The sequence below is a fragment of the Eptesicus fuscus genome, chromosome 1 (genome assembly GCF_027574615.1).
Source record: "Eptesicus fuscus isolate TK198812 chromosome 1, DD_ASM_mEF_20220401, whole genome shotgun sequence".
Lineage (NCBI taxonomy): Eukaryota > Metazoa > Chordata > Mammalia > Chiroptera > Vespertilionidae > Eptesicus > Eptesicus fuscus.
This window is the reverse complement of record NC_072473.1, coordinates 89,019,878-89,038,804: the sequence shown is the minus strand read 5'-3', so window position 1 is coordinate 89,038,804 and position 18,927 is coordinate 89,019,878.

The window sequence follows — 18,927 nt, the reverse complement described above, 5'->3', positions numbered from 1 at the left end:
AGCCAGAGCTGCCTTTGTACAATTCAGATCTGGGCATGGTATTTACTGCTGTATGATTTATGTTTGAGAGAAAAATCACTCTTTTCTGAAGATGTACTAGAAGGATAGAAGGTACAGAGAGCAGCTGAAAGCATGCCAAGGTGCTAAGAGCTGCCAGTCAGGCACCTGTGATGGTTGCTTTCACAAGGTAGAGTCAGCCAGATTATGAATGCAGTTGTTCTCATGGGTCAGGCAGGTGCTGAATCTCCCCATGTGTGAGGTTAGATCCAAAATATCCAAAAGGGAGATGACAGAGTTTAGTGACTGCTTGAATTTGATTTCATCCTCTGCTACCTTCCAGGATGGTTGGTCATTCTATGCCCTGTGTAGGTGACCAAGCCACTCTGTGCTTCTGTTTCCTCACTTATAGAGTGGTAGATTAATAATATAATCTACCTCATAGGTAGACTACCTGGTATGACGTGATACTCAATGCATTTTCGCTAATATTACTCTCATTATTATTACCCCTGCTACTGGGAAGTAGTATATAGTGTAGTAGCTACAAACATGGGTCAGGTATTATACAAACTAAGCTTCTATGCTGGTCCTACCACTTTCTAGTTTTTTTACATAGGATGAGATGGTTAGCCTTTCTATGTCTAGTTTTCCTCATCTGTCTAATGGGGTGACTATAAGTACCTGTCTCTAGGATAGTTGGGAGAAGTAAATGAGATCATATACATAAAGCAGTTAACCTAGTGCCTGGTATATAGTGAACACTTAAGTATTAGATGCTATTTTAATTACCATCACCAGTACAATCATCATCATCTACACTAATAATAGAGAAATATGCAAATTGACCATACCTCCACGATACCACCAGCCAATCAGGAGTGAGTATTCAAATTTACCCAACAAAGATGGTGGGTTGATTTGCATATGAAGGCACAGAGCAGCCAGGAGGGATGGGACGCCTGCTATGAGAGGGAGGGTGGGGGTTGAAGGTAGCTACAGGAGCGGTGCTCAGGGCGAAGCAGAGAAGAATGAAGGCTCTGACCAGAGCGAAGAATGAAGACTCCAGCCAAGGCCAACACTGAAGGCTCTGGCCAGAGTGAAGACTCCAGCCGGAGTGAAGATGGAAGGCAGTGGCCAGCGCGAAGGCCTGGGTCCCGGGTGCTGGAGGAAAACTAGTGCCGGCAGCCTGGGGAAGGAAAGCCTATTGCACGAATCTTCGTGCAACAGGCCTCTAGTGATTAATAATATGAGTTGGACTTTGTGATGTTATCTCCGGCATAAGAACTTAGGGGTCCCAAAAGCTTCAGTCAGCCCTATGTTCTTTCTCTTAATAGAATTCTAATGCTAGAAAATGAATGGCTAGTGTCAGAGTCTACCAACATATTCAAGATAGTAGTCCTCTTACTTCCTGTCTACTCCTCAAACCGTTCCATTGCATACTTTCTTGGGTAGTTGGAAGAAGACTTTTTATTAGGACACTATAGAAAAAGAGAAACACAAAGAAATAAATAGTAAATTTCTGTTCATCCTGGATCCTAATGCCATAATTGCTTTTGTCTATACAGTTTCTGAGATTTTTATGGATGTAAATAAACAAACAAATGAAATATATAATATAATATATATGGTTAGTATTATCTCCTTAAATTTATAATTTTCATAATAGCTCCATTGAGATATAATTTACACATTATACAATTTACCTTTTTTAGTATAAAATTCAGTAGTTTTTATTATATTCACAATGTTGTCCAACATCACCACTATCTAATTACAGAATATTTTTATTATTCTCCCCAAGAAACCCAAATTCACCCTTCCCTCAACCTCTTCCAGCCCTAGACAACCACTAATCTACTTTCTGTCTCTATGAAATTGCCTATTCTGAATGCTTCATTCAGAATCATGTAATATGTGCCATTTTGTGTCTGACTTATTTCACTTAGCATACTTTCAAGGTTCATTCATGTTGTGGCATGTATTAGAACTTCATTTCTTTATATGGTTGAATATTTCATTGTCTAGTGCTTTGCAATATTTAAGTAGTTTACACCTTAACAATTCAAGGTATTCAATATCCTCAAGGTATTTATTCCTTCTCTCTTATTTCCTTAATATAAAGGGTTTTTAGGACTCCCAGTCATTGTGGGGCACGTGGGGAGGAGTGGATAGCAGAGGTTGTTCAGGACACGTTACCATCAGATGCTTAGATATTGGCTCTATATACAGTTACAAACATTAGAGACCTATCCAATAGTTTCTTTCCTATTCATAGCTAAGACAGAACAGTCATTGTCCCTCAGGCACAGACATACAAAACAATCTTGCAGCTTCCTATCTTCACACAGATGGACAATGTCTCTGGGCAAAGAGCCCAGAGAAGAGCCAGCTTACAAATGTTGCCTTGGCTTCTGCACTATTTTAATTTTGATTATAGGACATTTGTGGTCCTTCCAGAGCTCTCACTCACTGTGCATCAAGGAGCAGAATAGTGACAAATTTCTTAGCAAGGCTAACGTTTGAATTAATCCCCAAAACAAGTGACATTTGGCATTGTAGGAAAATACTATTGGTATGGGCTTTAGAGTCAGATGGGTCTGGGTTTGAATTTCTCAACTCTGTGACCATGGGTCCTTAGCCTCTCTCAGGCTCAGTTTACTCATCTGCAAAATAGCATAATAATAATACTTATTTGGTAGGGTCACGGTGAGGATGAACTGAGTTCAGCCAGCACATAGTAAGCTCTTCATAAATGGTAAAGTACATGGTTACTCCTGCTTGGGTATACTTCCCTTTAACAACAACAACAACAACAACAACAACAGCAACAACAAAATCTTACTTTGTGTAGTGATTAATAGCTTTTGACTTTGGAGTCACACCAACATAAGTTTGAATCCTGGCTATTAGCTGTGTGACCTTGTATGAACTCTAAGTTTCTATTACCTCATCAAGGAACAATTACATTTTATAGGCTTGTTGAGAGGTTTAAACTAAATGATGTTTCCAAAGCATCTCAGCACATGGTAGTGGCTTGATACACAGTAGCTATTGCTACCAGCAAGAAGGCAAATGGTACCAGGTTTACATCAGTCCACTCAGGGTCATTGCCTTCCTTTTACTAGTATATTTAGAATAAATTCTAGACTCCTCTACATGGCCTACAGACTTACATGCTCTGCCCCTGCTACTTAACTGACCTCATCTCCAGCCACTCTCCCTTGGTTCCTCTGGGACAGCCATATTGCTCTTCTTGTTATTCCTCAGCCAAACTGAGCTCTTTCTTGCTTCATGGCCTTTACATTTGCTCTTCCCTTTCTCTATGTTTCCAGATCTTTCAATTCATGGCTCCTTCTTGTCATTCAGGTTCCAGTTCAACTATTACCTTCTTAGAAAGGGCCTTCTCAAACACCCAATATAGTTTCCCCATCTCCTAGTCACTCTGTTTTATTACCCTATTTTATTTTTGTAGCATTTATTGCTATGTAAATTTATTTTCTTTGACTTCACATTTATTGTCAATTTCCCCCACTGGAATATAAGCCCCATGAGGGCAACCACTTTATCTGTTTGTCTCATTAGTGTATCACAGCAACTGGAATAGGACTTGGGAATAGTAGAATAAGTATTTGTTGGATGGATAGATGGGCAGAGGGATGGAGAGATATGGCAAAGATCTTCACTCTGGCTTTTGGAATTGTCATTATAGCTGGAAGTGGTATTCCCCACTCTATGGATCTGCCTGCAGATTACAGGGCTCATTAGAACGGGTAACATCTCTAACTGAAAAGAATACTAATGTACTATTCTCCTGCATAGCATTGTCTTGGGAAGCTGCACTGGACATCTAAATATAGATTTTATATATTACAACCACATGCGTGGCTCTGTGAGGTAAATTTAGTTTGTTTGTTTGTTTTTTACATTGAATACCCATATAATTTCACATGTTGTCTTCCATCTCACTTTACATGTAGATAAACATTTGGAGTGCTTTTAAAGTTTAGTTAAACAGCTCTAGGAGGCATTGGTAGTATTAGACACATTGCTTGATAACTAATAATGAGCCAGAATTAGGGAGATAGTTTGCTTATAAACCATAGAGGAGTCTGGGCTTGACAATGTTATTGTAATGGGAGGTTATTAAGAAAATAATTGAGGGTCTCTGGAAAAATAAGTGATAGCATTGTGCTATTCCTGCAGAATTAGCAAAGGCAGAATGTGCTTGACTGAGACACTTGGTTTGTTTGGTTTTCTTTTTATCGTTTTTGTTTTTTAAAAAATATTAACAGTAGGGCAGGAAGAGGTCTGAAAATAAACCAGGAGTTAGTGATCCCTGATGAGTGGGTCTCACTAAATCTATATAACCAAGTAGAGGGATTGGAACTCTCACCTCAGTCTCCGTCATCTCTTGGTCAAGAATTCTCATGGTTCAAGCTTCTTACAGTCTTTTCAAAGCCTTTAAAATTAATATGATGACAAACTAGAAGAGGGAAGCACCAAAGTAGAGGGGAGATCATCTGGTAGTGTTCCCAAGTCTTGATCATAGGGCTGATTCATCAAGATCTACATTTTTAAATAAGCTCTACAGGTGTTCCTGGTGCAGATGTTTCTGAACTATCTTTGAGAAACACTCATTTAGTGTCTTTCACCTAATGAAGTTTTAAAATTTTACGGTAGTATAACCCAAACTTTACACCTCTCATAATTTCTCTCTTCCTCTTCTGTCTTTCAACTGCAGAGGATCGATTAGATGGTTACCTATTATTTGCCACTGGGCAAAAGAAAGCCTCTTATTGGATACTAGAGGCTTGGTGCATGAATTTGTGCACATGTGGTTGCCAGGGGGTTGGGGGGCCGAGATGCAGTTGGCCCTTCAAGCAGGCGATGGGACACCCTTGCTGGCCTGGGATCCAGATCCATCCTGCTGACATTCACGCTGGTTGTCGGGAGCCTCCTGGCCGCTTTTATCTTGTTTCTTCCTTGCGGAGCGTCTAGGGAGGGGAAGTGACTGTGGTGCCCTAGGCTGACTTCCAGGAGGCCAGTGGTACTGTCAGGATCGGGCTGACAGCACCAGTCCATTAGTGCCTGGCTCATTCTCCGGAGATTGGACCTGCAGGACTACTGAGGGAGTGACAGGCTGGCGCCGGGCTGGTGGGCTCCCGGGATTGGTCGGTCAGCTGAGTGGTGCTCCTGCTGTGAGAGCACACTGACCACCAGGGGACAGCTCCTGCATTGAGTGTTTGCCCCCTGGTGGTCAGTGCACATCATAGTGGCTGGTTGACTGGTTGTTCTGGTTGTTTGGCTGTAATGATCTCTTAGGCTTTTATATACACTGAGTGGCCAGATTATTATGATCTCTGAATGCATAATAATCTGGCCACTCAGTGTACTTCTCTTGAGTACCTCATTTATTTAATATCAAAGATACTATAAATCATGCACCTGATCAGTTTTCCCCTTTGCACTGGCTGATAGAAAGCTCAGGGCAAATAGGTGGTTGATCTCCAGCAAAAGTCTAGAATACTTTTGGTACCCAATTGAGATACAAATACACTGAGTGACCAGATTATTATGCGTTCAGAGATCATAATAATCTGGCCACTCAGTGTATATAGACTAGTGGCCCACTGCACAAAACTCATACACATTAAAAGGGGATTAATTAGAGAAAATATTTTAATATTTCTATTTGTCCTTTCTCTATAATAGAAGTGTCAGAGATGAAAGAAAATTAGTAAAATATATATGAAAATCTTCCTCCTGTCAGAGTCTGGGGCGTGCCACAGAACCCAGAGTCAAGTCGCTGCCCACCTGCAGTGCCTCAAAATCACACAAGACCCAGACCCAGCCGGTCCCACCCCCATTAGGTGAGATCCAGACCCAGCACTGCTGGGCAGGGAGCGCAGCCCCAGGTCCCCTGGCCCAGCACCAGGTGGGGAGCACAGCTTCAGGGCCCCCGTCAAGCCCCGCAGGGTGGGGGAAGCAGCCTTAGGTTCCCTGGCCCAGTACTGGGCAGGAAGCGCAGCCTCAGGTCTCCTGGTGCACACCAGGTGAGGGGCGCAGCCTCAGGTCCCCAGCGCACCCTCAGGTCCCCCAGCCTGGCACCTGGGAAGGGTGAAACCTGAGGTCCCTCGGCCTGGCACCAGGGCAGGTGGTGCATCTAAGGTCCCCTGGACCAGCACCTGGGTAGGAAGCATGCCTTGAGGTCCCCCATCAAGCCCCACTGGGTGGGGGTCGCACCTTGAGGCCCTGTCAAGCCCCACTGGGTGGGGGACGTGGACTGAGGTCTCCCATCAAGTCCCGCCGGACGGGAGGCATAGTCTGAGATCCCCCATTAAGCCCTGAGACCCCCCCATCAAGGGCAGGAGGTGCAGCCTCAGGTCTCCTGGCCCAGGGTGGAGGGAGCAGCCGGAGGTTCCCCGGCCAACACCAAGGTAGGGGGGCACACCTTGAGGTCTCACGTGAAACCCCGCCAGGCAGGGGTTGCGGCCTGAGGTGCCCTGGCCCAGCGCCGAGGCAGGGGCATGGCCTTAGGTCCCCTGGCCTGGCACTGGGGCGGGGGTGCAGCCTGAGGTCCCCTGGCCTGGCAACAGGGTGGGGGCATGGACTGAGGTCCCCTGGCACAACGCCAGGGTGGGGGGCGCCGACTGAGGTTCCCCAGCCCTGGCTGGGGTGGGGGTGCACATTGAGGTCCCTGTCAAGTCTCACCAGGTGGGGGACGTGGCCTGAGATCTCCTGTCAAGCCCTGCTGGGTGGGGGACATGGCCTGAGGTCCTCCATCAAGCCCTTCCAGGGAGGAGGCGTAGTCTGAGATCCTCCATCAAGCCCCGCTGGGTGGGAGGCACAGCCTCAGGTCCCCTGGCTGGACACCGGGAGGGGGGTGCAGCCTCAGGGCCCCTGTCAAGTCCCACTGGGTAGGGGGGCGCAGCCCCAGGTACCCCAGCCTGGGCTGGGGTGGGGGGTGCACCTTGAGGTCCTCATCAAGCTGGGCAGGGGATGTGGCCTGAGGTCCTCCATCAAGCCCTGCCGGGCGGGTGGCATAGTCTGAAATCCTCCGTCAAGCCCTGCCGGCAGGGGCGCGCAGCCTCAGGGCCCCCAGCCGGGCACCAGGAGGTGAGTGCAGCCTCAGGGCCCCTGTCAAACCCCGCCTGGTGGGGGGGTGCAGCCTCAGGTCCCCTGTCAAGCCCCGCTGGGTGGGGGGCACAGCCTCAGGTCCCCTGGTGCCAGGGTGGGGGGTGTGGCCTGAGGTCCCTCAGCCCAGGGCGGGGGGAGCAGCCTGAGGTCCCCCGGCCCAGCACCGGGGTGGGGGGTGCACCTTGATGTCCTTTGTCAAGCCCTGTTGGGTGGGGAGTGCGACCTCAGGTCCTCTGGCCTAGCACCGGGGTGGGTGGCATGGCATGAGGTCCCCTGTCATGCCCTGCTAGGCAGGGTCATGGCCTGAAGTCCCCTGTCAAGGCCCACCAGGCAGGGGGCACAGCCTCAGGTCCCTGCTGATTGCTCATTAAGGCTCATTATTGGAACTTGGCCTCCACTGTGGGCACAGCCATCTTGTGTTATGGAAACCCCACCACCACTGTGGGTGCTGCCATCTTTGTGATGGTATGACGGTCAATTTGCCTATTTCCTCTTTATTAGATAGGATTACACATGTGCAGTGTCTATTTTATTCCAATTTGCATATTCCCTCTTTATTAGATAGGATTACACTTGTGCAATTGTCTATTTGGTGTCCTTTGATTCCTATTCTCCCATCATACAATGCATACCAAAATTTCTTCCCAACTATCCTATCTAATAAGAGCGTAATATGCAAATTAACCATCACTCCTCTACACCCACCAGCCACGCCCACCAGCCAATCAGGAGCGAGTATTCAAATTAACCCAACCAAGATGGCTGCAGCCACGGAGCCAGCAGGAGGCTTGGGTTTCCCTGGTAATGGAGGAAGCCAAGCTTTCCGCACACCCTGGCTGGCCCAGGCCTCCACTCAAGGCTACAAAGTTTCAATTATAGAAGATAAATAAATCCCAAATACCAGGGCCTCTGCTTGGGTCACAGGGGGGCATGGCTGGCCTGAAAACCACCACAGGACCCTCGCCCAGGCTGCACCACATCCCAAGGGAACCCCCACCCTGATCTGGGACACCCTTCAGGGCAAACCAGTTGGCCTCCACCCATGCACCAGGCCTCTATCCTATCTAATAAAAGAGTAATATGCAAATTGACCATCACAACAACACACAAGATGGCTGCCCCCATGTGGTCAAGGATGGCTGCCCCCATGTGGACACAAGATGGCTGCCACAAGATGGCCAGCAGGAGAGGGCAGCTGGGAGGGACCAGGCCTGCAAGGGAGGGCAGTTGTGGGCGATCAAGCCTGTAGGGGAGGGCAGTTAGGGGTGACCAGGCCAGCAGAGGAGGGAAGTTGGGGGTGATCAGGCTGACAGAGGAGGGAAGTTTGGCAAACAGGCTGGCAGGGGAGCAGTTAGGCATCAATCAGGCTGGCAGGGAGTGGTTAGGGGGTGATCAGGCTGGCAGGCAGAAGTGGTTAGGCGCAATCAGGAAGGCAGGCAGGCAAGCAGTTGGGAGCCAGCAGTCCTGGATTGTGAGAGGGATGTCCGACTGCCTGTTTAGGCCCGATCCTGGTAGGACATCCCTCGAGGGGTCCCAGATTGGAGAGGGTGCAGGCTGGGCTGAGGGACAACTCCCCCCCCCCCCCGTGCATGAATTTCATGCACCAGGCCTCTATTAGTAGATAAAAGGTTATAATTTACTTTTCTCACCAACCAGTGGCTCAATGTAGGTGGTAGGCTCTGAATGTTTGTGTTTCTACCAAATTCATGTGCTGAAATCTAATAACCAAGGTGATATTAGAAGATGAGTCCATTGGGATTAGTGATCTTATAAAGTAGACCTCACAGAGCTCCCCAGATCTTCTGCCATGTGAAGAGCAATGAGAAATCTGTGGCCCAGAAGAGGGCCCTCCTTTGAACATGCTGGTACCCTTATCTAAGACATCCAGCCCCCAGAACTGTGACAACAATTTTTCTGTTGTGTATAAGCCACTCAGCCTGTGGCATTTTGTTATAGCAGTCTGAATAGACTGACAGTAGGTGTCCTAGTTATTGGTTTACATAGTTTAAGGCTCTCATAACAACTGAAACTCAAATGAAGAAACTCAGGCACTAAACTTCGGTGCAAACTTCAGAGTCCTTTCTTGAAGTCTGAATGCATGCAGCACTAATCTCTATCCCAGCATCAGTGCCTCCCATATCCTGCCTCATAGCAACAGGGGAGCTGGCACCTGTTAGAGAAGTGGATAGAGGAAGGCTACAGAGAGTTGGCTGAATTTGAACTGAGCCAGGCAGGACACCTTCAGATACAGTTGGAGAGAAAAGTGCAGTCTAGAGCCTCTTTCCAACAATAAATGCATATTTTAACGATTTGGGGTCAGAAGAGGAAGAAATGTGTTAAAATGCAGATTCCAGGGCCCTGCACTCAGTTGTTTATTTCATAGGTCTTGGGAAGCACTTATCTTAATTTTAACAAGTCCCCACCCAAGTGATTTTGATACAGTTGTTTCATGGGGCACACTTACAGAAACACTGGGCTAGTCCAATCATAGCTTTGTACTGATGTGGAAATTGAGGCTCAGAGAGGAGAGTGACCTGTTGGTTGAAAGTAATCATCCTGGGAATGCTCTAAAATTTTCTTCCCTATGAGGTGGGCTCCAAGCCATGCTCTTTAAAGTCTCTCCTAATTTGTACTTGGCTGTAAATTTAATACCCATTTTATGATACTTGAAAGAGCTGCATAATTTCATGGCTTGGTCATTAACTACTGGCATTAGAGAAATGACTATTACTGGTACTTAATATATCTTCCCCAGTTTCTTAATGACTGTGAAGCCTATAGTGTAAGAGCTACTCTGTTTGTATAGCACATATGCTGAAAGCGAACACCTCTTCTCTTGTGGTGAAATTGACAGGCAGTAGTTTTATTCTTCCTTCAGGCATTCTAGCTGTCCTCCCTCCTCTTGCCCTAGCTGTTTTGACCATATAAAAAAGAATGGTACCTTTACCCCAAGTCTCTCCCACTGTTCCTTAGATCCCCATTAATCGCCCTGTACCCTCAAACTCTAACTTTCTGATTAACTAATTCTTGGAAGGCAGGCTGCAGAAATAGCACACCAGTTAGGGCTCTAAAGAATTACTTTAGGAACTAAAATAAGGGAAAGTGATTAATTCGTATACTAATAGGAACTTCTCTTCCCACCGTCATATTTAGAGGGGAAGTGTGTGGGAGGTGGTGGTGGTGGAATGAGGCATCTTGCTTTTTCATCACCCTTGGTAAGCTACTTTAATTCCTGCATCTTTCCCCTATGTTTAATAAAGGATCAGAATATGGCAATCAGAGGGAAAATGCATTATAATTTAGATTTATAATATTGTGTTGTCTCCTGGTTCCTTGAGTTCAGAATGCTCAAACTAGATACGCAACAGAACATTATTAGTAAAGGGATGAAATGTGCAGATTCCATTTACAATTTCTATTCCCCATAAATATAAGATTTGGGACTGATGCACCATTTGTCCAGAATAAGAAAGTTAAGGCAGCTAAAACATCATAGCTCCTTTAATTTAATCTTTTTTCTGTCCTGGCTAAGACAAAGTGTGTTCTGTTTAAGCATCTCTTGGGAGTTTGGTAGAGGGTGGGAGATGAGTGAATACATGAATAGATTTAGTGATTTTTGGTATGTGAAGCGTCTTGTCAATTGTTTTGTATAAACAATGTCGAAGATCCACAAGACTTGGTTCTGCTTCCAGTTATTCTCATTGCTTTCTTGCATGCTGACTTGCCATAACCTTCAAGGGAACTACTTCCATAAATAGATAATGGAAACCAGCATGGGGATGCAAATGGGGAGAAATTTTCAGCATATAGATTGATTTAAAAACACTCATTTAGATTTCATAGAATAATTATTAAGATGATTGAGATAAATGGCATGCCATGTTAGTAATTGAATATTGCATAAACAAGATACAGTGGCTATGATTATGGTTCTATAAATACCTTACTAGGTGCATTAAGAGAAGTCAGTGAGGAATAAAATATTTTACCAAAGGTCAATATTTTAAGAAAACTAGAAGATGGCCTGGACTGTAAATAACTCCCACTTTGATTCTCTCTAGAATATATGTAGTAAATAGAATTATGGTCTTTGTGGTGCCTCCTTTTTTTCCAATTGGTATAAAGAGGTCTATCAGCTAACAACATGTTCTGGACATTTACTTCGTGTATTGGCCTATATTAGGTTCTATAACATATTTTATGGTACTGAAAGTTAACTGTTATAGTAAACATTTATTACATGCCTTCAACAAAAAGTTACGGTCTTGATATTAAATGATATAGAAATTTCATCACCTTATTTAGGTTACTAGAATATTAGAAAATATAGTGCAATAATAACTTTTATGAAAATTTCAGTCATATGGTATATGGGAGCCTTTATAACCTTTAAATATGTCTGAGATGAGCAGCTATGGTGTAGGGTAAAACATCTGCAATTGGAGTCAAAACCATGCTCTGCTTGTTACTAGTTGTGTGACTTTGCACAATGTACTTCATTTCTCTGGTTATCAATTTTCTCACCTGCAAAATGGTGATAACGATGACACCTCCCTCATTGAGCTCATGTTGGGGATGGAAAAAATCAAATAGGAAACATGAAAGCATCTGTCTTATTGCAGCACCCCAGTTACTGTTTGCTTTCCTTCTACGAATACTGTACAAACCAGTTTACAAATAAGTAACTGAATTCATTGATTGATAATTTAGAGGCAGGCACTAACCTTAGTCAAATTTTACCTGTTTGAATCCACCATTACTTTTTCCATGTAGCCACAATGGTATTAAGAGTGTAAACATTAATATCAAGCTTCCAAGTTGTGGCTTGCTGTTTACTTAACTGTGGCATTTAGGTCAGGTTATATAACCTTTCTGTGCTTCAGTTTTCTCATCTGTGATTTGGAATAATCCCATACCTGCCCCATACGAGTGTCATGAAGATTAAATCATGCAAGCAACATGCTTAGCACAGCACCTGTCCAAATGAAACCACTCAGCGTTAGCTATTGTTCTTGCTTTGAAATAAGAGACAAATACCATGTTCATGCAGATGATTTACAACTGGAATAGCCACGTTTGGAGAGATAATGGTGTGGGCAGTGGAGCTTCTGATGTGTTTGTCTTCTTTCCTACTCATTATCCAGTTCCCTAATAGTATTTGATACCTGAAAGCATCATTATAACAAAATTATAAAGCCTATTAATTCATTCAAAAAATAAATGGTCATGGATACCTACTAAGTTCTACAAAGTGTGCTGGGTATCAGATATAAGACTACAATCATCATGATTATTACTCTCATAGAGTTTGTAATTTAGATCATTTGTACTCTCCTATGCTTGGTGTTAGGGAAACATTCACTATGACATTGAGATGTTTGTAATCTTGTTGAACTACCTTAAATACTATCTGGAGCAAGTCAAAATTTAATTGAAAAAATAATAATACAGTTTAGCTGGGTTGATCAGGTATAGGTATATGAAAATAAATGATACAGTATGGTGTGGCTATGTACCATGGGAGTGACACATTATGCTAGAAGAGTTCCAAGGAAAAAAATGATCAATGAGGGGGATTTATGACCTAATTGATTCCAGAATGATGGGGGCAGGGCTGGTGACTCGAATATGGGCCAAATTTTCTGGTGCAAGCAGAACTAAGATGTCAGGGAACAAATGGATTATAAATAATGAGTATAGGCAAGGAGATGGAAATGTGTGTGGCGAGTTCAGGGAGCACAGATTATTTTCACCAAAAGAGAGATTTTATATATATATAGCGCTACAGGTAGCTGGTATTACATATGTGAGGAACCTTATTTTGGAATAATTTGAATATCAGGCAAATTTAGACTGCCATTGAAGTTGTTGAAGCAGGGAGATAATATGTACAAAGTGATGTTTTTGGAAGCTGGATTTGTGTGTATATGCTGAGTTGTTTGGGTACATATTTAAGTAGTTATCTATAATGAACAGTTTTAATACTATTCAGCCAAGGGGATGAGGACTAGGGTAGTAATAGTTGTGACTGAAAAAGTGGCTCAGCACTCCACCTTTTCAAATTTAGTCTAAGGAATTAATTATACAGCAGTGTCAAGATGTGTGTACAGATATATTTGTCCCAGCATCTTAAACATACTTTAAATGAGTAAAACATTACAAATGTGGTTGAAATATCATATTTTAATCTGTCCTCTCCAATATCCCATTTTTCTCTTGTCCTACTCTGTGCTATCATGATTTGATGTCAATTGTCTCCATGCATATTTTACATTTTTGCTGGTACCATCAATGCATCTACAAATAATATCAAATGCAATCTGCAAGTTTTTAACTTTCTATATATGGTATCATACTATACATATCCTTCTCAAACATCATTTTTGAAATTTATCTAGCCAATATATGAAGCTCTAGTTGAATAGTTCTCAAACTTCAGCATCCATCAGAATCACCTGGAGGGCTTATGAAACCACACCTTGCTGCCACCTAATCCAAGAGTTTCCAATTCAGTAAGTCTGGGTTGGGTCCCAGGAATTGACATTGCTGACCAATTTCTGGAATCACATGGTGAGAGCTACTGCTCTAGTTATTTCAATTTACCGAAAGAATAATATTTTATTGTTCGAATGTACTATAAGCTACTTACCTATGAGTTTCTTTCAAAAATTACTGTATAAAAAATATAGTAGTTAACACTGCTGTATACTTCTGTCTCTTTGTGCCCTTGTGTGCGTTTTTATAGTACATACTAGAGGCCTGGTGCACAAAAGTTGTGCACGGGGGGGAGGGTCCCTCAGCCCAGCCTGCACCCTCTTGCAATCCAGGACCCCTCGGGGGATGTCTGAGTGCTGGTTTAAGCCTGATCCTACAGGGATCCCTGTGGGATCGAGCATAAACCAGCACTCGGACATTCTTCTCACAATCCAGGACCACTGGCTCCTAACTGCTCGCCTGCCTGCCTGCCTGACTGACTGCCCCTAACCACTTGACTGCCTGCCTGATTGCCCCTAACCACCTCTGCCTGCCTGCCTGATTGTCCCTAACCACTCGCCTGCCTGCCTGATCACCCCTGACCATTCTACCTGCCTGCCTGATTGCCTCTAACTGCCTCTGCCTTGGGCCCTGCCACTGCAGCTTCATCCGGAAGGACATCCGGAAGGTCGTTCAGCTGTCTGGTCTAATTAGAATATTACGCTTTTATTATTGTAGATACCTATTAGATATTGCTGGATGGTAAGGAATACACATCCTTAACTTTGAGATTTTACCAAATTAATTTTTTTAATATATTTTATTAATTTTTTTACAGAGAGGAAGAGAGAGGGATAGAGAGTTAGAAACATCGATGAGAGAGAAACATCGACCAGCTGCCTCCTGCACATCCCCTACTGGGGACGTGCCCGCAACCAAGGTACATGCCCTTGACCGGAATCGAACCCGGGACCTTTGAGTCCGCAGGCCGACGCTCTATCCACTGAGCCAAACCGGTTTTGGCATTACCAAATTAATTTTTAAGCTCGTCATACCTACTTATACTCCTCCCACCCTACAATACACACATCCATGTGTCAGATTTCCAGTTGATCCTCTTCCTAGCAAAAACTTGGTAAGGTCCAACTTTTAAATTTTGGGAATCTGATCCATATTCCTTTGTTGTTTTAATTTACATTTCCTTATTTATAGGGAGGTTGAGTGTCTTTTTATATGTTTTATTGGCCCTTTGGGTTTATATACATTTAGCAGCATTTTGGATCAGTGATGTCCAATATAAATACAATGTGATCCACATATGTAATTTAAAATTTTCTAGTAGTCACATTAAGTAAAGTAAAAAGAAATAGGTGAATTTAACTTTAATCATATATTTAACCCAGTATATCCAAAATTTTATCATTTTAACATTTAATGCATATAAAATTATAAATGAGATATTTTTCATTATGTTTTCATACTATACCTTTAAAAAATCTGGTGAGTATTTCCCATTAATACTCAACCTGAGGCATTTTCAACGGGCAGGCACTCTGAGCACATCTATTCACAGGGTGCTTGTGGGAGCTCCTGTGAGTCCTGGCTGGGTGTGATCTTGGACAAACAGGGATGCACTCCCCCTGGCAGTAGAAATTCTGAATTCACTCATCCTGGATACCTGCCCACAGATGACTCAATTACGAGGCTTCAGTGCCAGGGCCCATCAGAGTACTTCAGCGCCCCTCACTGGAAAACGCACCACAGGTGCCCCTATGATCCTCAACTGGGAGCGTGTGCATATCCACCACAGGTGCAGCAGCAAAAGCTGAGTCTGCCCACCCCACAACTATAGAACTCTGGACACCACAGTCACGCCTTTCCAGAACGCAGGCCTCCTGAGACCCATCACCCCAACAGATGGTTCCTGGTTGCCACTGTGAGTCCCCACTGGACACACACAATTTTAATCAAGGGCGCAAGACAGAAAAAATTGGGACACCCCCCTCCATGGCTGCTGACTTCTAGAAACCGCAGTTGGACCTTTCCAGCTCACAGGCCTACATCAAGAGAACCCAAATAGCTCAAGTAGGAAGCTATACTAGATTATCAAGCCCAGGAGACCTGAGAGATCACACCAGTAGCACCATCCCAAAAAGAACCTGAGTATCAAACCAATCGGACCTATAATTAAAATATTACAGCCAAACATGGGAAGACAAAAAAGCAATCCCCAAAGGAAAGAAAAAGAGGAATCACCAGAAAGGGAGTTAAATGAAATTGAGGCTAGACACATATCAGAGAAAGAATTCAGAGTAATGGTTATAAGGATGTTTAAATGGATGGATGAAAAATACACACAACTCAATGACAAATACACACAATTCAATGAGAACTATAAGGAGCTGAATGAGAATGTCACAAACATGAAAAGGAACCAAGAGGAGATGAAGAACGACATAACTGCAACAAAGAACACAATGGAAGGCTTAAACAGTAGACTAGAAGAGGCTGAGGAACGCATCAGTGAATTAGAAGTCAAGGTAGGAAAAAACACAAACACAACAGCAACTGGAAAGAAGACTTAAAAAGCAAGAGGAGAGCCTAAGGGAGTGTTGGGACAACAAAAAACAAAACAACATTCGCATAATAGGCGTACCAGAAGGAGAGGAAGAGAAGCAAGGAACAGAAAACCTGTTTGAAGAAATAATGACAGAAAACTTCTCTGATATTGGCAAGAAAAAAACTATGCAAGTCCAAGAAGTACATAGAGTCCCAAACAAGTTGAACTCCAAAAGACCGACACCAAGACACATCATAATTAAATAGGCAAAGAAAAACAACAAAGTAATAATCTTAAAGGCTGCCAGAGAGAGACAGAAAGTTACCTACAAGGGATCTCCTATTAGAATATCAACTGATTTCTCAACAGAAATACATCAGGCCAGAAGGGAATAAATGAAATATACAAAGTGATGCAAAGCAAGGGACAGAATCCAAGCATACTATACCCAGAAAAACTATCATTCAAAATTGAAGGTGGAATCAGGAGCATCACAGACAAAAAGGACTAAGGGAGTTTATTACTACCAAACCAGCAATGCAAGAAATGCTAAAGGGTCTGATGTAAAAAGAAGAAATAGGAAGCAAAGAAGGAACAGAGGGGTAAAGTATAAAAATGGTGACAAACAAGTACCAATTAATAATAACTTTAAATGTAAAAGGATTGAAGGCCCCAATCAAGAGACATGGGTAAGTGATTGGATAAGAAAACGACCCATATATCTGCTGTCTACATGAAAACCACCTCAGAAAAAAAGATGCACACAGACTGATGGGGAAGGGATGGAAAAAGGTTTTTCAGGCGAATGGAAATGAAAAAAAGCTGCGGTAGCAATGATTATATCTGACAAATTAGATCTCAAAGTGAAGAACATAACCAGATATAAGGAAGGCCACTTCATAATACTAAAGGGAGCAATCCAACAAAAGGAAATAATTCTGGAAAACATATACGCAACCAATATAGAAGCACTGAAATACATAAAAAGCTTCTGGAGAATATCAAGAGAGAGATTGACAGCAATACAATCATAGTAGGGGACTTTAATACTCCACTATCACCATTGGATAAATCCTCTAAACAAAAAATCAGCAAATAAACATCAATCCTAAATGACTCACTAGACCAGATGGAATTGAAATCTTCAGAACATTTCACCCCAAAGCCACAGAATATACATTCTTCTCAAGTGCACATGGGTCATTTTCAAAGATAGACAATATATTGGGACACAGGCAAAGTCTCTTCAAATTCGAGAAGATAGAAATCATATCAAGCATCTTCTCAGATCACAATGGCATAAAACTGGAAATCAACTACAATAAAAATAATCCAAAAATTCAAACACATGGAGACTAAATAGCATGCATGCTATTAAACAATGACTGGGTTACCAGAGAGATCAAGGAAGAAATAAAAAAAAAACATCATGGCAACAAACGACAATGAAAATTCAACAATCCAAAATCTATGGGACACAGCAAAAGCAGTCTTGAGAGGGAAGTTCATAGCTCTACAAGCCTACTGCAAAAAAACAAGAAACAATGGCAGTAAATTACCTAACCCTACAACTCAAAGAGTTAGAAAAAGAGCAACAAGAGAAGCCAAGTGTAAGCAGAAGGAAGGAAATAATAAAGATCAGAGTGGAGATAAACAAAATAGAGATCAAAAAAACAATACAAAAGATCAACCAAACCAAGAGCTGGTTCTTTGAAAGGATAAACAGATTGATGAACCTCTCACCAGGCTCACCAAGAAGCAAAGAGAGAGGACCCAAATAAACAAAATCAGAAATGAAAGAGGAGAAATAACAACAGACCCCACAGAAATACAAAGTATTGTTTAAAAAATACTATGATCAACTCTATTATAACAAACTGGACAACCTGGAAGAAATGGACATATTCCTAGAAAAATACAACTTTCCAAAACACAATCAGGAAGAATCTAAACATCTCAATAGGCCAATAACTATGGAAGAAATTGAAGCATTAATCAAAAAGCTTCCAGCAAACAAAAGCCCAGAGTCAGACAGCATCATAGGGGAGTTTTACCAAACATTCAAGGAAGAACTTAAACCTATCCTCCTCAGACTACTCCAAAAAATTCAGGAGGAAGGAACACTTCCAAGCTCATTCTATGAAGCCAGCATCACCCTCATACCAAAGCCAGATAAAGATAGCACAAGGAAAGAGAATTACAGGCCAATATCCCTCATGAACATAGATGCCAAAATCCTCAACAAAATTCTAGCAAATTGAATCCAGCAGTCCATCAGAAAGATCATACAGCACGACCAAGTAGGATTTATCCCAGGGATGCAAGGACGGCACAATATCCGCAAGTCAATAAATGTGATACATCACATAAACAAATTGAGAGGTAAAAAACACATAGTCATATCATTTGATGCAGAAGAAGCATTTGACAAAATCCAACACCCGTTTTTGATAAAAACTCTCAGCAAGGTGGGAATAGAAGGATCATACCTCAGTATAATAAAAGCCATATATGATAAACCCATAGCCAACATCATACTCAATGGGCAAAAACTAAAACCATTTCCCCTAAGAATAGGAACAAGACAGGAATGCCCACTCTCACCACTCCTGTTCAACAGAGTACTGGAAGTTTTAGCCATTGCAATTAGACAATAAGAAGAAATAAAAGGCATCCAAATTGGAAAAGAGGAAGTAAATCTGTCATTATTTGCAGGTGATATTATATTTTACATTAAAAACCCTAAACACTCTATC